Source organism: Symphalangus syndactylus, chromosome 14, assembly GCF_028878055.3.
Source record: "Symphalangus syndactylus isolate Jambi chromosome 14, NHGRI_mSymSyn1-v2.1_pri, whole genome shotgun sequence".
Classification (NCBI taxonomy): domain Eukaryota; kingdom Metazoa; phylum Chordata; class Mammalia; order Primates; family Hylobatidae; genus Symphalangus; species Symphalangus syndactylus.
This window is the reverse complement of record NC_072436.2, coordinates 98,360,495-98,385,301: the sequence shown is the minus strand read 5'-3', so window position 1 is coordinate 98,385,301 and position 24,807 is coordinate 98,360,495. Positions and strand designations below refer to the sequence as shown.

The following is a 24,807-nucleotide window of genomic DNA, read 5'->3' as shown; positions in this document are numbered from 1 at the left end:
ATTGGCCTTATCATTCTATGTATAATGCAAACATACATATATTATTTTCTGAACCATTTAATAGTAAGTTGGAGACTTCAGTGTATTTTATTTTTATTTTTTGGGATGGAGTCTCGCTCTGTTGCCCATAGTTGAATAAAAAATTACATAAACCCAGCACTTTGGGAGGCTGAGGCAGGATGATTACATGAGCCCAGGAATTAGATAACAGCCCGGACATCACAGGAATACCCCATTTCAACAACAACAAAAAGAAAAGATTAGCTGGGTGTGGTGGCACACAGCTCTGGTCCCAGTTACTCAGGAGACTGAGGCAGGAGGATTGCTTGAGCCCAGGAGATTGAGGCTGCAGTGAGCTGTGTTCACGCCACAGCCTGGGTGTGTTCGCACTCCACCCTGGGTGACAAAGGGAGACCCTTTCTCTTGGGGGAAACAAAATGGATCAAGAGACCTAGAAAGTAAGTCCAGAAGCGATAAGATTTTTTTTTTTTTTTTTTTTTTTTTGAGACAGAGTTTCGCCTTGTCGCCTAGGCTTGAGTGCAGTGGCACAATCTCGGCTCACTGCAACCTCCACCTCCTGTATTCAAGTGATTCTCCTGTCTCAGCCTCCCGACTAGCTTTGATTACATGATAATCAAATAATAATAATTATTATTTTTTTGAGACGGAGTTTCGCTCGTTGCCCAGGCTGGAGTGCAATGGCGTGATCTCCGTCTCACCGCAACCTCCGCCTCCTGGGTTCAACCAATTCCCTGCCTCAGTCTCCCGAGCAGCTGGGATTACAGGCATGTGCCACCACAACCGTCTAGTTTTGTATTTTTAGTAGAGGTGGGGTTTCTCCATATTGGTCAGGCTGGTCTCGAACTCCCAACCTCAGGTGATCTGCCCACCTCGGCCTCCCAAAGTGCTGGGATTACAGGCGTGAGCCACCGTGCCTGGCTGAAAAGGGGAAATTATTAAAAAGAAAAACATTGTAAGTTGAGTTCAGTAACAATATGAAAGACCAAATGATTCTTTTTTTCTTTCTTTCTTTTTTTTTTTTTTTTTTGAGACAGTCTCACTCTGTCGCCCAGGCTGGAGTGCAGTGGTGCAATCTTGGCTCACTGCAACCTCTGCCTCATGGGTTCAAGTGATTCACCTGCCTCAGCCTTCTGAGTAGCTGGAACTACAGGTGCGCGCCACCACGCCTGGTTAATTTTTGTATTTTTGTAGAGCCCGGGTTTCGCCGTGTTGGCCAGGATGGTCTCGAACTTCTGACTTCAAGTGATCCACCTGCCTTGGCCTCCCAAAGTGCTCGGATTAGAGGCATGAGCCACTTTGCGCAGCCCCATCCTGTATTTTATTTTATTTATTTGGTTATATATAATTACAGTTCTACCTACAAAGGAGGGTGAGATAGGAGAATCACTTGAGTCCGGTATTTCAAGGTTGGAATGAGCTATGATTGAGCAATTGCATTCCAGCCTGGGCAATAGAGTGATACCTGTGTCTCTTTAAAAAAACAAAAATTATAAACAAGATGAATAACTTCCTGACAAATAAAAAGAATATTTAGGGCCAGGAGCAGTGGCTCATGCCTCTAATCCCAGCACTTTGGGAGGCTGAGGCAGGTGGATCACTGGAGGTCAGGAGTTTGGCCTGACCAACATGGTGAAACCCTGTGTCTACTAAGAATGCAAAATTAACTGGGCATGGCAGCACACGCCTGTAATTCCAGCTGGGCAACAGGAGCGAAACTCTGTCTCAAAAAAAAAAAAAAAAAAAGAAAATTTAGGCCAGGGGCAGTGGCTTACACCTGTAATCCAAGCACTTTTGGAGGCCAAGGCAGGAGGACCACTTGAGTCCAGGAGTTGGAGACTAGCCTGGGCAACACAGCGAGACCTCATATCTAAAAGTGAAAAAAAAAAAAAAAAAAAAAAGGAAATTTCAAAAAACCAGTACAAGGAAGGAAAACACACACACACACACACACACACACACACACACACAGAGATCGTTGGCTGGGCACCGTGGCTCCCAGCACTTTGGCTTCCAGCACTTTGGGGGCCCGAGATGGGTAGATCACTTGAGGCCAGGACCAATATGGCAAAAACCCATCTCTAGGAAAAATACAAAAATTGGCTGGGCATGGTGGCTCACGCCTGTAATGCCAGCACTTTGGGAGGCTGAGGTGGGCGGATCATGAGGTCAGAAGATCAAGACCATCCTGGCCAACATGGTGGAACCCCGTATCTACTAAAAATACAAAAATTAGCTGGGTATGGTGGCATGTGCTCAGTCCCAGCTACTCAGGAGACTGAGGCAAGAGAATAGCTTGAACCCGGGAGGTGGAGGTTGCAGTGAGCTGAGATCGTGCCACTGCACTCCAGCCTGGTGACAGAGCGAGACTCCATCTCAAAAAAAAATAAAAATGCAAAAATTAGTCAGGCGTAGTGGCAGGCGCCTGTTATCCTAGCTACTCAGGAGGCTGAGGCAGGAGAATGCCTTGAACCCAGGAGGCGGAGGTTGCCAGTGAGCCAAGATCGTGTCACTGCACTCCAGCCTGGGTGACATAGTGAGACTCTATCTCAAAAAAAAAAAAAGTAAAATAAAAAATAAAACATTAATACAGATCGCTGGAGGTTGAGGCTGCAGTAAGCCATGATTGCGCCACTGCACTCCAGCCTGAGTAACAGAACAAGACCCTACCTCCCAAAATATAAGTTAACATTTGAATGAGCAAACATTTAAAAGATACAAAAATGTATTCAGTGTAAAAACTCCCTATATCAGGACCCCTTAAAACCCAGTTCTCCCCGACAAGTCATTATTATTACTAGCTTCTGGTGTCTTTTCCAGTGAGAATTCTTGTGTATGAAAGAAAATACATACAAAAATGTATACACACGTTCTTTCCTCTGCAACATTTTTTTTTTCAAAAATGGTAGCAGATTAGAATGTTTTCTCTGTTTTTTTTCTCTTGATTTTCCCTTGCTTTATTTATTCAGTTTATTTGTTTTTTTTTTTTTTTTTTTTTTTTTTTTTGAGACGGAGTCTCGCTCTGTCGCCCAGGCTGGAGTGCAGTGGCACAATCGCGGCTCACTGCAAGCTCTGCCTCCCGGGTTCACACCATTCTCCTGACTCAGCTGGGACTACAGGCGCCCGCCACCACTCCCGGCTAATTTTTTTTTTTGTATTTTTAGTAGAGACGGGGTTTCACCGTGGTCTCGATCTCCTGACCTCGTGATCCGCCCGCCTCGGCCTCCCAAAGTGCTGGGATTACAAGTGTGAGCCACCGCGCCCGGCATTTATTTGTTTTTTTGAGACAGTCTGACTCTGTCACCCAGGCTGGAGTGCAGTGACACAGTCTCAGCTCACTGAAACCTCTGCCTCGAGGTAGGGATTCAAGTGATTCTCCTGCTTCAGCCACCCTAGTGGCTGGGATCACAGGCGTGCCCCACCACACCCAGCTAATTTTTGCATTTTTTGTAGAGATAGGTTTTTGCTGTGTTGGCCAGACTGGTCTTGAATTCCTGGCCTCAAGTGATCTGCTCACCTTGGCTTCCTAAGGTGCTGGGGTTACAGGTGTGCCTGGTGTACTAACCTAATGTTTTTTATGCTTGCAAATTGTATTAATCATCTTATGAGTCACTGCAACAGAAATGCATATGTAAATTAAAATGTAAAACTATTTACATTATGAGTTCATAAGGCTCAGAGTCTTAACATTTTTCTTTGGATTTTTATAATAATAGTATACATTGTAAAATTTTTGATAATTAGTAAAACTAAAAGTGTGACATTTTCATAGGAAATATTAAGCTTAGTGGGGCTTCCTCTCACTCCAATTAGCTTAATGAATCCTTGAAATAATATACCTCATTGCTAGAATGAGACAGGTTTAGCTTTCATTCTGTTCCTCGTGTTTGATTTATATGCATGTAGATTCTAACAAAATTTTTACATGTAAGTAAGTAGATCAGAATGGTGGAGTTTTACTTATGTATTCGTTTACCAAATGTATTTTGAGCTCCTGCTGTGTACTGGACATTCTACTAAGTACTGGTGATGAGTGGTGAACAAAGCTACCGAAATCTCTGCCCTTAGAGCTTATAAGGGTCTCAGTTCTTTGTTCTTCTCAACTGTGTTTGAAAAAGCATATAGCAGTCGTTGACAATAAAGGATTTTCAATGATTTAGCAGCTGACAATTCAATTAGGTCCTCTTTCAGTTTTGCTAGAAGCAGATAATTTGAAACCAGCAGACATAGAAGAGATTTAGGTTTTTTAACAAGTCATTAGGGCCCTTTGCATTCTCATTTTCTGAGAAGCAAAGTAAAAAGGTTTTACTGAGACCTAACAAAAGATTATTAATTATACTTCTTACTATTCACCTATCCCTATAGGTGTATCAATTAGTGTTTTACCCGAGAAAGAGAACCAGATGGAGATTATATATGTGTATAAATATACAGACACATATGTATGCATGTATATACATGTATGTATTATAAATATATATATGCTATATAAAATTTTCAACAGGTTTATATACATATAAAGAGATTTTTTTTTGCAAGGAACTGGCTTACATAATTGCTGGGGCTGGCTAGGCAAGTCTGAAATCCACAGGGGGGCTGTCTGTTAGGTAGACATTTCTTCTTCAGGGAAGCCTTAGTTTTGCACTTAGGGCCTTTTACTGATTGGATGAGGCCCACCCTGATTATGGAGGCCAGTCTTCTTAACTTCAAGTCAGCTGATGTTACTCATCTACAAAATATTTTCATAACAATATCTAAATCAGATTTTGATTGAATAACTAGGTACTATAGTTTAGATAGTTTGACACATAAAACTATCATAGGCACCTTATTTCAACCAGTATACTCAAAGGTTTGGGAAAGTTGGTTGAAGTAATGAAGTAATGTTCATTAAAATATACCTTTGTATTTTAGATTTATGTCCGGTAAATGTTTAACTCTTAGATCATGTACATACTTAAATATGTATTTAAATACATGATGCAAATTTTAATATAATTATAAACTATTTAAATATATTTTCATCTAATTGTTGGAACTGTGGATTTAATTTGTTTAGTTGTGGAAAATTAACACCAGTAACCTTAATGGCAAAGCCAGTCTTCCCTGACAAACCAGGCAGCTAAATAAATAACACTGACTTTCTGCCAGAAAGTCTGACTCCTTTTTTCCAGTTTTAATAAATGAGTACTGTACATCTGTAAGGTAACCACCTCTTTTTGGATTTTTGTTTCTTTGAGACGGAGTCTTGCTCTTTCACCCAGGCTGGAGTGCAGTGGTGCCATCTTGGCTCACTGCAACCTCTGCCTCCCAGGTTCAAACGATTCTCCCACCTCAGCTTCTGGAGTAGTTGGGATTACAGGTATATATGCCACCATGCCTGGCTAATTTTTGTATTTTTAGTAGAGGCAAGTTTCACCATGTTGCCCAGGCTGAAGTATGTATAGGACACAAAACCCTACTGTGAAACTTTTTTTGATATCTGGGTTAGAGGCTTCTCAGAGACCTGTATTGTATTTCTCTTTTGTCACCAATGGTCCCTTTGTTTGGTATCCTGGAGGTTTTTACTCTCCATGTTTCACCCAAGTTCTGCAGTAAGATTTAGGGTGGTTCAGAGGAGATGCCTGTATATAAGAGAAGGGCAGTTGTGAGAAGTGGAGATGAGAAGAGATCAATCTGATGCCTTGAGCTTGTGCTAGTTCTCAGGCAGATCAGTAGGAGCATGTGAGTGTTGATCTTAAACCTATGTTTCTGTGTACCCCTTAGAATGTCTTCTTATACACCCAAGAGACAGGTTCATCTTTTGAAGACTTTGGGTACACTATAGCCCTTTTCCTGCGTGCCATGGTTTGGATGTTGTGCCCTCCAAACTCGTGTTGAGATTTGATCCCCAGTGTTGGAGGTGGGGCCTAATGGGAAATGGATGGGTCATGGGAGAAGATTCCTCTTGAATGGATTAAATTAATGCCCTCCCTGGAGTAGACGTGACTTCTCACTTTGTTAGTTCCCTAGAGAGCTGGTTTTTTTTTTTTGAGACGGAGTCTCGCTCTGTCCCCCAGGCTGGAGTGCAGTGGCGCCATCTCGGCTCACTGCAAGCTCCGCCTCCCGGGTTCACGCCATTCTCCTGCCTCAGCCTCCCGAGTAGCTGGGACTACGGGCGCCCGCCAACATGTTTGGCTAATTTTTTGTATTTTTAGTAGAGACGGGGTTTCACCGTGTTAGCCAGGATGGTCTCGATCTCCTGACCTCGTGATCCGCCCGCCTCGGCCTCCCAAAGTGCTGGGATTACAGGCTTGAGCCACCGCGCCCGGCTGAGAGCTGGTTTTTAAAAAGAACCAGCACACCTCCAACCTTGCTTCCTTTCTTGCCATGTGATCGCTGCATACTGGTTCCCGTTCACCTTCTGCCATGACTGAAAGCAGCCTGATTCCCTCATCAGATGCAGATGCCCAGTCATAAACTTTACAGCCATTAGAATTGTGAGCCAAATAAACCTTTTTGCTTTGTAGATTGCCCAGCCTCAAGTATTCTTTTATAGCAACCCAAAATGGACTGAGAAACTGGGCTTGCTTTTTTTCATGTTTGCTTTTTTTTTTTTTTTTTTTTTTTTTGAGATGGAGTCTCGTTCACTCTGTCACCCAGGCTGGAGTGCAATGGTGCGATTTCGGCTCACTGCAACCCCCGCCTCCTGAGTTGAAGCACTTCTCCCACCTCAGCCTCTTGAGTAGCTGGGACTACAGGTGTGCACCACCACGCCTGGCTAATTTTTGTATTTTTAGTAGAGACAGGGTTTCACCACACTGGCCCAACTGCTCTCGAACTCCTGACCTCAAGTGATCTGCCCACCTGTTTGCTTTTTTTAAAACTGTGTTCCAATTTTCATGACTATGTGTTATTCCACACTTTGATGTACTGTAATTTGACCACTGTGTACTGGTAGAGGATTAGGGTATTTTTCATTGCTTGCTATCGAGCAGTCTGCAGAGCATAGCCATGATTGCTTTGTGGCAAGGATATATTCTGAGAGATGTGTCATTAGGCGATTTTGTCTATGTGTGGACATCATAGAATGTATTTACACAAACCTAGATGGTATAGCCTATTACACACCTAGGCTATGTGGTATAGCCTGTTGTTCTTAGGGTACAAATCTGTACACATGTTACTGTATTGAATACTGTATGCAGGTGTTACCCAATTTTGGGTATTTGTGTATCTAAACATATTTAAACATAGAACAAGTACAGTAAAAATACAGTAGAGAGGATAAAAAGTGATATACCTGTGTAGGGCACTTACCATGAATGGAGATTCCAGGCCTCGAAGTGAGTTAGTGAGTGAGTGGTGGTAGAATGTGAAGGCCTAGTACATACTGTACACCACTGTAGACTTAGTAAACACTGCACACTTAGGCAACACTAAATTTATGGAAACGTTTTCCTTCAATAATAAATTAACCCAATTTATTGTAACTTTTTAACTTCATAAACGTTTTAATTTTGTTTAGCTTTTTGACTCTTGTAATAACAACTTAAAACACAAACACATTGAATGGCTATACAAAAATATTTTCTTTCATCATATCCTTATTCTATAAGCTTTTTTTCTTTTTTTTTTTTTTTTGAGACAGAGTCTTGCTCTGTTGCCCAGGCTGGAGTGCAGTGGCGCAATCTCGGCTCACTGCAACCTCCGCCTCCCAGGTTCACGCCATTCTCCTGCCTCCGCCTCCCGAGTAGCTGGGACTACAGGCGCCCACCTCCGCGCCCGGCTAATTTTTTGTATTTTTAGTAGAAACGGGGTTTCACCATTGTTAGCAAAGATGGTCTCGATCTCCTGACCTTGTGATCCACCCGCCTCGGCCTCCCAAAGTGCTGGGATTACAGGCGTGAGCCACCGCGCCCGGCTGCTTTTTTTCTTTTTATTTTATTTTTTATTTTTATTTTTTTGAAACAGAGTTTTGCTCAGTGGCGCAGGCTGGAGTGCAGTGGCGCGATCTCAGCTCACTGCAATCTCCGCCATCCAGGTTCAAGCAATTCTCCTGCCTCAGCCTCCCAAGTAGCTGGGATTACAGGTGCACACCACCACGCCCAGCTAATTTTTGTATTTTTAGTAGAGACGGGGTTTCACCATGTTGGCCAGGATGGTCTCTATATCCGACCTCGTGATCTGCCCACCTCGGCCTCCCAAAGTGCTGGGATTACAGGCATGAGCCACCGTGCCTGGCCTTAAGTTTTTTTCCTATTAAGAAAAATTCATTTGGCCAGGTGCAGTGGCTCACGCCTGTAATCCCACCACTTGGGGAGGCTGAAGTGGGGGGATCAGTTGAGGTCAGGAGTTCGAGACCAGCCTGGCCAACATGGTGAAACCCTGTCTCTACTAAAAAATACAAGAGTTAGCTGGGTGTGGTGGCATGGGCCTGTAATCGCAGCTACTTGGGAGGCTGAGGCAGGAGAATCGCTTGAACCCAGGAGGTGGTGGTTGCAGTGAGCCGAGGTCATGTCACTGCATTCCAGCCTTGGCAACAGAGCAAGGCTCTGTCTCAAAAAAAAAATAAATAAGGCTGGGCGCAGTGGCTCACGCTTGTAATCCCAGCACTTCGGGAGGCCGAGGCGGGCGGATCACGAGGTCAGGAGATCGAGACCACGGTGAAACCCTGTCTCTACTAAAAATACAAAAAAAAACTTAGCCGGACATGGTGGCGGGCGCCTGTAGTCCCAGCTACTCGGAGAGGCTGAGGCAGGAGAATGGCGTGAACCCGGGAGGCGGAGCTTGCAGTGAGCCGAGATCGCGCCACTGCACTCCAGCCTGGGTGACAGAGCAAGACTCCGCCTCAAAAAAAAAAATAAAAAATAAATAAATTTTTTTTCTCTTTTTTTTATTAATTTTTTTGCACACAAAACAATTAACATTTTCTAAAAATACATACAAACAAAAAGATGCATATCAAACATATTAGGAAGGTTGCACATGGGAAGACGGGGTGTAGAAATGAGGGGTGGGAATTAAAGAAAATAAATGAGAGAAGGACTTTGTATGGATCAATGATAATAACTCAATCCTCTATTTGATAAAGAAGAAGGAGAAGGAAGAAAAAGAAAGTGGGATAAAGGATCAGAAAGGGAGGAAAATAGAAAAAATTAGAGTATGACTCCAGGGTAGACCTGTTTTGTTGTCACTGGGTTGGTTGGTTGGTTTGTCTGTTGTATTTTTCATATGTTTCGCCATGTTGGCCAGGCTGGTGTCGAACTCCTAGCCTCAAGTGATCAACCCGCCTCGGCCTCCCAATTAAGTAAAATTAAAACAACAATAAAACATATAGTATATTGGCCAGGTGCAGTGGCTCACACCTGTAATCTCAGCCCTTTGGGAGGCTGAGGTGGGCGGATCACTTGAAGTCAGGAGGTTGAGACCAGCCTGACCATCGTGCTACTGCACTCCAGCCTGGGTGACAGAGCGAGACTCTGTGTCAAAAAAAAAAAGTATAGTATAATAAATACATAAATCAGTAACATAGTCATTATCTATGTCAAGTGTTAGTACTGTACATAATTGTATGTGCTATACATTTATTTGATGGGCAGTACATTAGGTTTGTTTATACCAGTATCATCACAGACATGTGAGTAATGCTTTGTGCCACGACATTACCACTATAGTGTCACTGGGCAGTTGGAGTTTTTCAGCTTCATTATAACCTTAAGGGACCGTTGTTCATATGTGTGGTTTGCTGTTAACTTAAATGTTATGTGGTGTGTGACTATATATGTCATTTAGTACTCGGAGGGCTATGGCGTCTATCTTTATTTATTTATTGAGATGGGGTCTTTATTTATTTATTTATTGAGACGGAGTTTTGCTGTGTACACTACAATGGAACCTGTGAATAGCCACTGCATTTCAGCAGCCTGGGCAACATAGCAAGACCCCATCTCTATAAAAAATAAATGGTTATATGCATTGTGATTTTGACAGATATTACCAAATTAATTGCCTCAGATATTGTTCCAATTTACACCTACCAGCAATGAATGAGTGCCCATTCCCTTCCATTTTTACCAGTATAGGATTAAGTTTTTTTTTTTTTTTTTTTTGAGACGGAGTCTTCTTTTGTCACCCAGGCTAGAGTGCAGTGGCGTGACCTCGGCTCACTGCAACTTCCCCCTCTCAGGTTCAAGTGATTCTTCTGCCTCAGCCTCATGAGTAGCTGGGATTACAGGCGCACACCACCACGCCTGGCTAATTTTTGTATTTTTAGTAGAGATGGGGTTTCACCATGTTGGCCAGGCTGGTCTTGAACTCCTGACTTCAGATGATCCACCTGCCTTGGCCTCCCAAAGTGCTAGGAGGGAGCCACGTGCCAGGCCCTTTTTTTTTTTTTTTTTTTTTTTAAACAGTCCCTGGGCTGGAGTGCAGTGGCATGATCTCAGCTCATAGCAACCTTTGCCTCCCAGCCTCAAGCAATTCTTAAGCCTCAGCCTCCTGAGTAGCTGGAATTACAGGTGTGCACCACCATGCCCGGCTAATTTTTTGTGTTTTTAGTAGAGACAGGGTTTCACCATGTTGGCCAGGCTGGTCTCGAACTCCTGACCTCAGGTGATCCATCCCACTTGGACTCCCAAAGTGCCGGGATTACAGGTGTGAGCCACCGCACCAGGCCTAGGATTAAATTTTTTAATCTTTACTGATCTTAGAGATTAAAAATGGTGCCTTGGTGGGATTGTATCTTAAATTTCTTATGACTGAAGTGGAACATCTTTTTATATATATATGTGTGTATATATATGTGTATATATATGTGTATATTTTTATATACTAAATATATATACTAATTTTTAATTTTATATACTTATATATTATATATGTATATATACATATATATGTATATATAATATATGTGTATACTTTTGTATACTAAATATATATACTAATTTTTAATTTTATATACTAATATATATTTTATATATTATATAATATATATATATGTGTGTATATATATATATATTTTTGAGACGGAGTCTCGCTCTGTCACCCAGGCTGGAGTCCAGTGGCCTGATCTCAGCTCACTGCAAGCTCCACCTCCCGGGTTCACGCCATTCTCCTGCCTCAGCCTCCCGAGTAGCTGCGACTACAGGAGCCTGCCACTGTGCCTGGCTATTTATTTATTTATTTATTTATTTATTTATTTATTTATTTTTTAGTAGAGATGGGGTTTCACCGTGTTAGCCAGGACATTCTCACTCTCCTGACCTCGTGATCTGCCTGCTTCGGCCTCCCAAAGTGCTGGGATTACAGGCGTGAGCCACCGTACCGGGCCATAGTTATCTATTCTTATTCAAAACCAAGGTAGTAAGACTAAACAGGAGCTTCATTTTTTTTGTTTTTTTTTTTTGAGACGGAGTCTCGCTCTGTTGCCCAGGCTGGAGTCCAGTGGCGCGATCTCAGCTCACTGCAAGCTCCACCTCCCAGGTTCACGCCATTCTCCTGCCTCAGCCTCTCCAGTAGCTGGGACTACAGGCGCCCGCCACCACGCCCGGCTAATTTTTTTGTATTTTTAGTAGAGATGGGGTTTCACCGTATTAGCCAGGATGGTCTCAATCTCCTGACCTCATGATCCGCCCGCCTCGGCCTCCGAAAGTGCTGGGATTACAGACGTGAGCCACCGTGTCCTGCATCTGTTTATATTTGTAAAAGGCCACATGTATGTCCTTTTCTGTGAACTGTTTATATTTTTTCCTATTTTGAGTTTAACTTTTGCTAAATTAATTTGTAGGAGGAAAAAAATAAAAGAAACCTTTAGTTACTCCAATAAAGGAAGTAAAGCAGATATTCCTAATTGTAAACTGACGTGTTTAACCTTACATTTTTCCGTGACTACTTCTCCTATTAGAACAAGGAAATACATTTCACTTAGATTTTCTTCTTTCCTTGTCCTCTACCTTCTCATATTTGAGTAAACGGTATTTGCGTATATATATATATATATATTTTTTTTTTTTTCAGATCACATAGGACTGGAAAAAAACTTTAAAAATTATTATTGTAACTTTTTACTTAGTAACTTATGACTTAGTAAAAAGTTATAATAATGATTTAACAATAATAGTAGGAGCTAACACATAATACCAGACACTTACTCTGAATGGTTTTACATGTAAGTCCATTTTATTTTACATGTAAGTTAAGTCCATCTTACATTATATATGTCCTCATCTAAGTTTCTGAAAGCATTTGTCTGTGATTCATTCTGCCCATTTCTTGAAATCTTAATACTTCCAAGAGAAATACTAAAGACAGAAGGGAAAATAAAAGAATAATAAAAGGTCATCCTGGCATTTGAAAAACTTTTTCTTATTTCTAATTTTGTACTTCAGTCACAAATTTTATTAGGAATAAAGCTAAACATAGTTGATTTTTAAGATGTGTGTTGTATTTTCTTATAACATTTTACATTTTGAGAACATAGCCCATGGCTTTTTGTTTCTTAGTCTATGAAGTGTGTAGGCACATAGACCTCAGTCAGCCTTTTACTCTCCTTCTGCAGCCAGGGCCCAACCAAGATACTGAGTCCTTACTCTGCCCTGGGGCACACTTGGGCCTTTCTAGCCAGCTGTTACCCCTTTATTGGAGTTGGCATAAAATCTATTTTTTATCACAGCATTAAAGTAATCAACTTTCATTTAAAAGGACATTTTTCTCTTGGTATTTTATGGAGTTTTTATTTTTGTAAGTGACATTTTCTAATTGGCAGTTATGGCAAGTTTGTGTCTCATTAACCAGATTATTATCAATTGTAAATATTACAAAGGTTTATTATTTGACAAGTTAATTATGTTTTATGATATACATATTCTTATTGATCTGGTCTTCTGAATGTTAATGGTTTATATTTTTTGTGAACAAAGCAAGTACTATATTAATACTTTAAAATTGATGTCACATTGCTTATTGATCATTAAATGAGGCATTCCAGCAATTAGATATTCTTAAGCTTTTTAGAAAGCCTTGTGTTAGCTTTACTTCTGTAATTGTGTGGCTTAATTTGTGGTCTGGAAGAATACAGGCACATGTATATTTTCATGTGACTAGTTGATTGAAAATCCTTAATTTTTTTTTTTTTGCTGTTTGTGGACTTACAGAATGAAAATCATTTTTATACTTGAAGTAGCTAATCTAAAATTTTCCACAAGTTATCTTTTTTTTTTTTTTTTTTTTTTTGGAGACAGAGTCTCTCTCTGTTGCCCAGGCTGGAGTGCAGTGGTGCGATCTTGGCTCACTGCAACCTCTGCCTCCTAGGTTCAAGTAATTCTCTTCCCTCAGCCTCCTGAGTAGCTGGGAAAACAGGTGCATGCTGCATTGCCCGGCGAATAATTTTTTTTTGTATTTTAGTAGAGACGGAGTTTCACCTTGTTGCCCAGGCTGGTTTCGAAATCCTGAGTTCAGGCAATCTGCCCGCTTTGGCCTCCCAAAGAATTGGGATTACAGGCGTGAGCCACTACACCCGGCCATCTTTTTAAAAAATTATTATCTTTTTTTTGTAGAAATGGGGTCTCACTGTGTTGCCCAGGCTGGTCTCAAAGTACTGGTTTCACGTGATCCTACTGCCTAATCCTCCCAAGGTGTTAGGATTACAGGCGTGAGCCACTGCACCTGGCTGACAAGTTATCTTTTTTTTTTTTTTTTCTGTTTTTGAGATGGAGTCTTGCTCTGTTGGCCAGGCTGGAGTGCAGTGGCATGATCTTGGCTCACTGCAACCCCCACCTCCTGGATTCAAGCGATTCTCCTGCCTCAGCCTCCTGAGTTACTGGGATTACAGGCGTGCATTACCATGCCTGGCTAATTTTTGCATTTTTAGTAGAGACAGGGTTTCACCATGTTGGCCAGGCTGGTCTCAAACTCCTGACCTCGTGATCTGCCCGCCTCAGCCTTCCAAAGTGCTGGGATTACAGGCGTGAGCCACCTAACCCACCTGTTATCTTTTTTTTTTGAGATGGGGTCTTGCTCTGTTGCCCAGGCTGGAGTGTAGTGGCACCATCTCAGCTTACTGCAACCTCTGCCTCCCAGCCTCAACTGATCCTCCTGCTTCAGCCTCCTGAGTAGCTGGGACTATAGTTGCGTGCCATCGTGTCTGGTTAATTTTTGTATCCTTTTGTAGAGACAGGGTTTTGCCACGTTGCCCAGGCTGGTCTTGAACTCCTGGGGTGAAGCGATCTGCCCACTTTAGCCTCCCAAAGTGTTAGGATTACAGGCATGAGCAACTGCACCTGGCCAGGTTATCTTTTTTAAAAAAATCCTTTTATTGAAGTATAGTGTACATTCACTGAATTCCGGATCTTTTTGCTACTACTTTTATTTCTTTTCTTTTCTTTTTTTTTTTTTTTGAGACAGAATCTCGCTCTGTTGCCCAGGCTGGAGTGCAGTGGCATGATCTTGGCTCACTGCAACCTCCACCTTCTGGGTTCAAGCAATTCTCCTGCGTCAACCTCCTGAGTAGCTGGGACTATTGCCACCACACCCAGCTGATTTTTTGTATTTTTAGTAGAGATGGGGTTTCACTGTGTTAGTCAGGATGGTCTGCATCTCCTGACCTCGTGATCCACCCGCCTCAGCCTCCCAAAGTGCTCGGATTACAGGCGTGAGCCACCGCGCCTGGCCTCCACTACTTCTATTGCTTTTTTTTTTTTTTTTTTTTTTTTTTTTGAGACAGAGTCTTGCTCTGTGTCCCAGCTGGAGTGCAGTGGCATGATCTCAGCTCACTGCAACATCCGCCTCCTGGGTTCAAGCAATTCTCTGCCTCAGCCTCCGAGTAGCTGGGATTACAGGCGCCCGCCACCACGCCCAGCTAATTTTTTTGTATTTTTAGTAGAGACAGGGTTTCACCATCTCGGCCAGGCTGGTCTTGAACTCCTGACCTTGTGATCCACCCGCCTCGGCCTCCCAAAGTGCTGGGATTACAGGCGTGAGCCACCGTGCCCGGCCCACTACTTCTATTTCTAACTACTGCTTTTACCTTAGTATATTGCCTCTATATTTAGGTAGTCCAAGGTATTTTTCATTTAGCATTCCAAATCACAGAATTTTAGACCTGTGAGGACCTTATACATAATCTGTTTAAACCCTCTGTATTTTTTGGTTGAGTCCTTGGTTAGGTCTAAGGTCACGTAACTGGATTAGTATCCTGTCCTCTAAATGCTTCTTTTATATGTTTTATTTATCTCCTTAAAATTTATTTTGGATAAGATAAATATACTGCATTTTGTTATATGTTTGTATAATTTGGCGTTATGGGGCAGATAAATTAACGTTGTTGAGCCTTAATTCATCTTTACAAGGGACTCATTAATACTTTCTACCTTATTACCCTTCCTGTGTTGAGGGTTTTTGTAGCGATTAAATGAATAAAAGCCCTTACAAATCATAAGACATGCAGAAAACAGTAGCTTTGACTGGGCCCCCTGGAGGACTTTCACATTAACACAGAAGCCTTGACATACATGGGAAGTGGATACCACTGGAGGCTTCTCTAGAGTTGTGCCAGTGGCATGCATTTTCAGTTGTCCCTTCCAGCCAGGAAGTTGGAAAACGGTCATCTGAAGCCTTAGTTCACTCTGCCCCTTTCTTGACACCTAGGAATGTGGAGAATGGTTGTGGCTGCTCTCCTTTTTAACTTTGTTTGCTAGTGGTGACAGCTCAGGACCCAGGATGGTGGCTAATGTCCCATATCCTTTCAGTGTACCTCATGCCAGTTCCCTTCCGCAAGTTTTTCCTGAGCCAGCGTTGCGTCGTGTCCATGTTTATAAGACTTCTATGAGTCTTTAAAGCTGCACATATTTTCATATTATGGGGATTGGTGCATCTTCCTAGCAACATTATAAAAATAGTTGGCTAGCCAAACTTGCTTTACATTTAAGAGTAGTGGTACCGGGCGCGGTGGCTCATGCCTGTAATCCCAGCACTTTGGGAGGCTGAGGCAGGCGGATCACGAGGTCAGGAGATCGAGACCATCCTGGCTAACACAGTGAAACCCCGTCTCTACTAAAAAAAAATGCAAAAAATTAGCCGGGCGTGGTGGTGGGCGCCTGTAGTCACAGCTACTCAGGAGGCTGAGGTAGGAGAATGGCATGAACTTGGGAGGCGGAGGTTGCGGTGGGCTGAGATTGCGCCACTGCACTTCAGCCTGGGCGACAGTGTGAGACTCTGTCTCCAAAAAAAAAAAGAGTAATGATAATTCATGTGGGTGAAACTGCAGTTCCTGACAGGAATTAATTTCACCATGGTAGAAAATTATTCAAGGTTAAGATGTAAAGATATGCCTAAAGATAACAAAATAAAAGATTTTATTTCCTGTTTTTGTTTAATTCTTTTTGTCATTAAGGTATAATATGGTTGACTCATTTGGTACATTTTTGTAGCTTAAGGAGTTTCATTTCTTCTTTTGTTTAGGTGGTTTTCAGACTACTCTGTTGTCTATACAGTTAGGGAAATGTTTTCCATTTCAAGACTTTTTAAAAAACTTGCTTATGGGCCAGGCATAGTGGCTCACGCTTCTAATCCCAGCACTTTGGGAGGCCGAGGCGGGCGGATCACGAGGTCAGGAGATCGAGACCATCCTGGCTAACACAGTGAAACCCTGTCTGTACTAAAAATACAAAAAAAATTAACCGGGTGTGGCGGCACATTCCTGTAGTCCCAGCTACTCAGGAGGCTGAGGCAGGAGAATCGCTTGAACCCAGGAGGCAGAGGTTGCAGTGAGCCGAGATCGCGCCACTGCACTCCAGCCTGGGCGACAGAGCGAAACTCTGTCTCCAAAAAAAAAAAAAAAAAAAAAAACTTGCTTATGGTTGTCTATCTTTTCATATAAACAACTGTAAAGGGGGAAAGGGCAACAGGATTATAAGAAATTTGTTAGTAAAGGGCTCCCAGAATGAAATGTACTATAGCAGATTGTTGCAGGAAATGAAGTTACAATCCTTTACCCTCCAACTGATTCTTGTTTCCATTTTGTCCATGGTAGACTATTAATTTTCTGACTTTTGGTTTCCAAACTGGTTAAAGGTTTAAAAAAGATTACATCCTATAGTATATATGGCCTATGTTTCTTTGTTTTGAGACCGAGTCTCACTCTGTCACCCAGTCTGGAGTGCAGTGGTGTGATCTCTGCTCACTACATCCTCTGCCTCCTGGGTTCAAGAGATTCTCGTGCCTCAGTCTCCTAGTAGCTGGGATTACAGGGACGCGCCACCACGCCTGGCTAATTTTTGTATTTTTAATGGAGATGTGGTTTCGCCATGTTGGCCAGGGTGGTCTTGAACTCCTGACCTCAGGTGATCTGCCTGCCTTGGCCTCCCAAAGTGCTGGGATTACAGACGTGAGCCACTGTGATTAGCTCAATGATTCATTTCTTTTACATCTTTTATTTGCTGAGTAGGGTTTGTTTCTGGATTTTTTTCTTTTTTCTTTTTTTGAGATGGAGTCATGTTCTGTCGCTTAGGCTTGAGTGCAGTAGCATGGTCTTGGCTCACTGCAACCTCCGCCTCCCGGGTTCAGGTGGTTCTTCTGCCGCAGCCTCCCGAGTAGCTGGGACTATGGGCATGTGCCACCACGTCCGGCTAATTTTTGTATTTTTATTCTTATTTATTTTTATTATTTATTTATTTATTTTTTTGAGACGCAGTCTCGCTCTGTCGCCCAGGCTGGAGTTCAGTGGCGCAATCTCGGCTCACTGCAAGCTCCGCCTCCCGGGTTCACGCCATTCTCCTGCCTCAGCCTCTCTGAGTAGCTGGGACTACAGGCGCCCGCTACTACGCCCGGCTAATTTTTTTGTATTTTTAGTAGAGACGGAGTTTCACCGTGGCCTTGATCTCCTGACCTCGTGATCCACCCACCTCGGCCTCCCAAAGTGCTGGGATTGTTAAGCGTGAGCCACCGCACCCGGCCAATTTTTGTATTTTTAGGAGAGACAGGATTTCACCATGTTGTCCAGGATGGTCTCCATCTCTTGATCTCATGATCTACCCGCCTTGGCCTCCCAAAGTGCTGGGATTAAGGTGTGAGTCACCATGCCTGACCCATTTTTTTATTCTTATAAATCAACTTGAACTTTGTTCTGGGATGCATTTAAGTTACTTGGAAACAGCCTGATGTTTGGTTGTTGAAGCTATGATTTGTTAAGTGAGTGTGGAGCAGTGCTCAGCCTGGGGCTTAATTATTCCCTCTTACAGAGGCAAGACCTTTCTGTGTAGTCTATCCAATACACTATGAACTATAAGTTTTTCCAGTGTGACTGTTTGTAAATAAATACTGCTCACAACACTGTGTAAGCACTGAGCACTGCCTTGTCTGTTTTGTTGTTGTTATTTTGAGGCAGGGTGTCCGTCAAGTGACCCTCTTCGCTGGTGCGTGCCGCCACACGACTAACTTTCTAAGTTCTGTTTTGTAGAGATGAGGTGTTACTATATTGCTTAGGCCAGTCTAAAACTTCCAGGCTCAAGGGATTCTCCCACCTCGGCCTCCTGAGTAGCTGGGATTACAGGTGCGTGCCACCAAGCCTACCTAATTTTTTTTTTTTTTTGAGACAGAGTCTTGCAGTGCTGCCCAGGCTGGAGTGCAGTGTTGCGATCTCAGCTCACTGCAACCTCCACCTTTCAGGTTCAAGTAATTCTCCTGCATCAGCCTCTGGAGTAGCTAAGATTTCAGGTGTGCACCACCACTGCCAGCTGTTTTTGTCTGACCCTGTGGAGTCTTGCTCTGTTGCCTAGGCTGGAGTGCAGTGGCATGATCTTGGCTCACTGCAACCTCTGCCTCCCAGGTTCAAGCAATTCTCCCACCTCAGCCTCCTGAGTAGCTGGGATTACAGCCACCCACCACCTTGCCCGGCTAATTTTTGTATTTTTAGTAGAGGCGGGGGTCTTGCCATGTTGGCCAGGCTGGTCTCGAACTCCTGACCTTAGGTGATCCACCCACCTTGGCCCCCCAAACTGCTAGGATTACAGGTGTGAACCACTGCCTAGTCCTAATTTTTGTATTTTTTTTGTAGAGATGGGGTTTCATCCTGTTGCCTAGGCTGGTCTGGATCTCCTGGGCTCAAGCTGTCCACCTGCCTCGGCCTCCTAAAGTGCTGGGATTACAGGCGTGAGCCATCATACCCAGCCTTAGTTGTTGTTCTCCTATTACTGAACATGTGGCTTATTTCCAGTTTTTGGCTACTGCAAATAAAGCTGCTATGAACATTCATGTACAGGTCTTTTGGTGTACTTAAGCTCTCATTTCTCTTGGGTAATTACCTAGGAGAAACATTGTTGGTCCATGTGGTGGAAGAAACTTGTCACAGAAATTTTACTTAAGTAGATTTTGCCAAACAGATTCCCAAAGTGGTTGGACCAATTTTTCACTTCCTCTGTTAATGTATGAGAACTCCAGTTGGTCTATGTTCTTTCAGTCTTCTAAATTTTTAGCTATTATGGTACCATAAGTTTAATGCTTCATTTGGGTAATATGAGGGCTAGGGTGATCAAATTGTCCTCATTTGCTGGGGACTGATAGGGGTTCTCTAAATGAGGGATTTTGAGCTTTAAAACTGGGAGACACTCCCTAATGAGGTTTTTAGCTGAGTTAGCAGGATGTGAAGGGAAAAGCAGTAAATTTCCTCAGTCAGACCAAGCCCAAGTACAGATACCTGGGCTATCTTTATCAAGAGGAGTGTTCTCTAATTACCAAAGACAGGGGCCCAGCCATCCACCCCCTTTCCCTTCTGGTGTCCATTCAAACTGATTTCTTCAGAGAGGCCTCTGCTGGCTCATCAAGCTACATGAATTTTCTCTGTCATGCTTCCAGAGTATGCTGCGTAATTTTATAGTACTCACCAAATCTGAAGGTATATATTCTTGCCTGGAATCCAGGATGGACTGTAATTCAGGATAGGACTTTTATGGCTTCCTCATAGATAGCCTCAGAACACGTTGGTAGGCACATCAACAAATTTACTTTTTTTTTTTGCTGGAGGTAGGGTGGAAGGGAGGACACAGGTCTTTTCTTTTCTTTTTTTTTTTTTTTTGAGACGGGGTCTTGCTCTGTCACCCAGGCTGGAGTGCAGTGGCGCAATCTCGGCTCACTGCAAGCTCCGCCTTCCGGGTTCACGCCATTCTCCTGCCTCAGCCTCTCCGAGTAGCTGGGACTACAGGCGCCCGCCACCACGCCGGGCTAATTTTCTGTATTTTTAGTAGAGACAGGGTTTCACCATGGTCTCGATCTCCTGACCTCGTGATCCGCCCGCCTCGGCCTCCCAAAGTGCTGGGATTACAAGCGTGAGCCACCGCGCCTGGCTGTGGGGACACAGGTCTTTGTTAAAACATGTGGCAAGGCAGATTCTTAGATGTATAAGCCATGAAAGTTTAGTTTTTACCCTAATGGTGGTTGGTTGGAAGTTATTGAGACCTTTTTATCAAAACAGGAGAAATAGAAATTGTGTTTTAGGAAGCTGCTGGCCGGGCGCGGTGGCTCACGCTTGTAATCCCAGCACTTTGGGAGGCTGAGGTGGGCGGATCACAAGGTCAGGAGATCGAGACCACGGTGAAACTCCGTCTCTACTAAAAATACAAAAAAAATTAGCTGGGTGTGGTGGCGGGCACCTGTAGTCCCAGCTACTCGGAGAGGCTGAGGCAGGAGAATGGCGTGAACCTGGGAGGCGGAGCTTGCAATGAGCCGCAATTGTGCCACTGCACTCCAGCCTGGGCGACAGAGCGAGACTCCGTCTCAAAAAAAAAAAAAAGGAAGCTGCTTGCTGGGGTGTTAATGAATTAGAGGATGGATGCTGCTCTGTTGGTGCTAGATAATTTGGTTCTGATTCTTTGTTTTAAAACTGATAGCAAGTGAAAACTAGTACAGTGGCATGTTGAGACCATATAAAATTCCAGATGGACTTGGAATTTATTACAGTATTGGGCAGCTTTTGCCAGATGCAGTGTTCTTTGAATAAATGTAAAGCAGAAATAGCTTAAATTTCTGATGGAATCCTGATTTGCTATAGAATAACTTATGAGTCCTTGTATCTCACACTGTGAAAATAAAATTTCTGTGGTGAATTTCTTTTTTTTTTTTTTTTGAGACGGAGTCTCGCTCTGTCACTCAGGCTGGAGTGCAGTGGCGCAATCTCGGCTCACTGCAAGCTCCGCCTCCGGGGTTCACGCCATTCTCCTGCCTCAGCCTCTCCGAGTAGCTGGAACTACAGGCGCCTGCCACCACGCCCAGCTAATTTTTTTGTATTTTTAGTAGAGACGGGGTTTCACTGTGGTCTTGATCTCCTGACCTCGTGATCTGCCCACCTCGGCCTCCCTAAGTGCTGGGATTACAAGCGTGAGCCACCGCGCCCGGCCTCTGTGGTGAATTTCTTAAAGTCAGTAAAGTAAAAAACTCTTACTTAGCCAGTTTTTGGTTTTCATTTAATATGTACTTTTAGGTAAGATTTCTTTTGCATTTAGTTCAGCAGTTCTTGAAATCCTTTCCAGGGGGGTCTATGAGGTCAACACAGTTTTCTTTCTTTTTTTTTTTTTTGAGACGGAGTCTGGCTCTGTCGCCCAGGCTGGAGTGCAGTGATGGCTCACTGCAAACTCCGCCTCCCGGCTTCATGCCATTCTCCTGCCTCAGCCTCCCGAGTACCTGGGAATACAGGCGCCCACCATCTCGCCTGGCTAATTTTTCTGTTTTTAGTAGAGACGGGGCTTCACTGTGTTAACCAGATGGTCTCGATCTCCTGACCTTGTGATCCGCCTGCCTCGGTCTCCCAAGGTGCTGGGATTACAGGTATGAGCCACTGCACCCAGCTCTTTTTTTTTTTGAAACGAGTTTTGCTCTTGTCGCCCAGGCTGGAGTGCAATGGTGTGATCTCGGCTTACTGTAACCTCTGTCTCCTGAGTTCAAGCGATTCTCCTGCCTGAGTCTCCAGAGTAGCTGGGATTACAGGCTCCCGCCACTGTGCACAGCTAATATTTTGTACTTTTAATAGAGACGGGATTTCACCATATTGGCCAGGTTGGTCTCAAACTCCTGACCTCAGGTGATCCGCCCGCCTTGGCCTCCCAAAGTGCTGGGATTACAGGCGTGAGCCACCGCTCCCGGCCTCAAGTGTAACTCTTAAGTTTAGTCTCCCATCCACTTTGTGTTAAATCTTGAAAGAAGAATTTTGAAAAGCACTGGAATGAAATATGAAAAATAAAGCCCCCTTTACAGTAACTTATTGATGTTTATGTTGTGCAGTGTTTTATGCTGTAACTTTGTGAGTCTATCCTTGCTGCTGCTGAATTTAATGTTGCCCTATAATTCTTACTTGGTCTGCTCTGAATGTTTCTTTTTTTTTTTTAATTTTTAAATTTTTTTTTTTGAGGCGGAGTCTCGCTCTGTTGCCCAGGCTGGAGTGCAGTGGTGCCATCTCAGCTCACTGCAAACTCCGCCTCCCGGGTTCATGCTATTCTCCTGCTTCAGCCTCCCGAGTAGCTGGGACTGCAGGAGCCCACCACCTCGCCCGGCTAATTTTTTTGTATTTTTAGTAGAGACAGGGTTTCACCGTGTTAGCCAGGATGGTCTCGATCTCCTGACCTTGTGATTCACCCGCCTCGGCCTCCCAAAGTGCTGGGATTACAGGCGTGAGCCACTGCGCCCGGCCTGAATGTTTCTTTTTTTTTTTTTTTGAGACGGAGTCTCACTGTCTTCAAGGCTGGAGTGCAGTGGCGCGATCTCTGCTCACTGCAAGCTCCGCCTCCCGGGTTCACGCCATTCTCCTGCCTCAGCCTCCCTAGTAGCTGGGACTACAGGCGCCCGCCAACACGCCCGGCTAATTTTTTTGTATTTTTAGTAGAGACGGAGTTTCACCATGTTAGCCAGGATGGTCTTGATCTCCTGCCTCGTGATCCACCCGCCTGGGCCTCCCAAAGTGCTGGGATGTTTCTTGAGGTTCACTTTTACCCTACAAGTAAAATAGGGTGGATACAAAGATAAGTGACCTGTCATTGTTCTCAAGGGATGCAGTGAAATCGGTTAACTGTAGAGTAGAGCAAGGCATACTGTGAAGTACCTTAAGCGTATGTGGGTGCTGCTTTGTAGCAAAGAGGAGTCTCCTGCTGGATATTGGAGAGAGCCTCATGGATCAGACTCTGGCTCAGAGGCATTGTTCAACTTTATTTATTTATTTATTTATTTCGAGATAGGGTCTTGCTGTATCACCCAGGCTGGAGTGCAGTGGTGCGATCTCGGCTCACAGCACCTTCCACCTCCTGGGCTCAAGCAATACTCCTACATCAGTCTCTGAGTAGCTGGGACCACGGGCTTGGCTAATTTTTGTATTTTTTTGTAGAGATATTTGGTCTTGAACTCCTGAGCTCAAGCGATCTGCTTGCCTCAGCCTCCCAAAGTGCTGGGATTGCAGGCATGAGCCATCACACCTGGCCTGTCCAACTTTAAATTTATCTTCTGAATTCTCTTTACTCTTCATCCACTCTAATAATCGATTTATCTCACACCGAGGTGGACAGATTGCTTGAGCTCAGGAGATCGAGATCAGCCTGGGCAACATGATGAAACCCTGTCTCTACTAAAAATACAAAAATTAGCCAGGTGTGGTGGCACACGCCTGTAATCTCAGCTACTCAGGAGGCTGAGGCAGGAGAACTACTTGAACCCGGGAGATGGAGGTTGCAGTGAGCCGAGATTGTGCCACTGCACTGTAGCCTGGGTGACAGAGTGAGACTCCGTCTAAAAAAAAATTATACAAATACATAAATGAAATTTGAAATTTAACTGGTAAATTTTAGAAAGTGGTTTTCATTAGTGATCTGCATCATGAGAGATGCCGTTGTGGTGATTTTTGTCTTTGGTTAGGTTGCATTTCAGTGATTTTGGTCCTTTTCACGGTGAACCAAGGGATCGTATAAGAATGTAAGATTTACTGTTACCGTTGTAGAGCTGGTTGCTGTTTTAGCTCTGTAGGGTATGCATTAGAATTCAGTTAGCTGTGTCTTATACAACAACAATTTGTCAAATCCTAATTAGGTAAAGAGTATAATTTTATATGTGATACTTTCTAGTGCTAATAGTGCCAATGCAGCAGTAACTTTATTGATCTTTGCTGGTGAAATGTTATTAGACCTGCAAGTAAATGGCCCTTTTAGTGCTATATTTCTCTTTGAGTAGTTCATTAAAAAGAACATCCAAAGAATTTTAAATTGCTTTATTCTTGCTTTGAGCTAGGTGAGTCTTTTTCTAAGTTACTGTTTAAGGTTCATTTTCAATTCAGTTTTAAAAGTTTGAAAGTAGAAAAGATCTGATACTTACTGCATTCATTACCCTCATGCTATTCATAAAGAACTACTTCAACAAGGGCATTATATTTGATAAAATCCCTTCTGTGAGGCTGGGTGTGGTGGCTCATGCCTGTAATCCCAGCACTTTGGGAGGCCAAAGCGGGCAGATCACTTGAGCCCAGGAGTTCCAGACCAGCCTGGGCAACATGGTGTAACCCTGTCTCTACTAAAAATACATAAAATTAGCCAGGTGTGGTGATGTACGCCTGTAATCGTAGCTACTCTGGAGGCTAAGGCACGAGAATTGCTTGAACCTAGGTGGTGGAGGTTGCAGTGTGCTGAGATTACACCACTGTACTCCAGCCTGGGTGACAGAGCAAACTCTATCTCTGAAAAAAAAGTGAATTAATTTTTAAATTGATATGTAATACTTGTATATATTTTTGGGGTACCATCTGCCATTTTTAAGTTGGAGTTTTTCTTCCTTTGAGTCCCTGATAAT

The 24,807-nt window shown here is 43.4% G+C and overlaps 1 protein-coding gene across 11 annotated transcripts in view; it reads left to right on the top strand.

Annotated features, from left to right (window-relative positions):
- MTA3 (metastasis associated 1 family member 3) overlaps positions 1-24,807 on the top strand; it is a 215,591-nt gene that overhangs the window by 15,782 nt on the left and 175,002 nt on the right. The gene's annotated exons all lie outside the window — the stretch shown is intronic.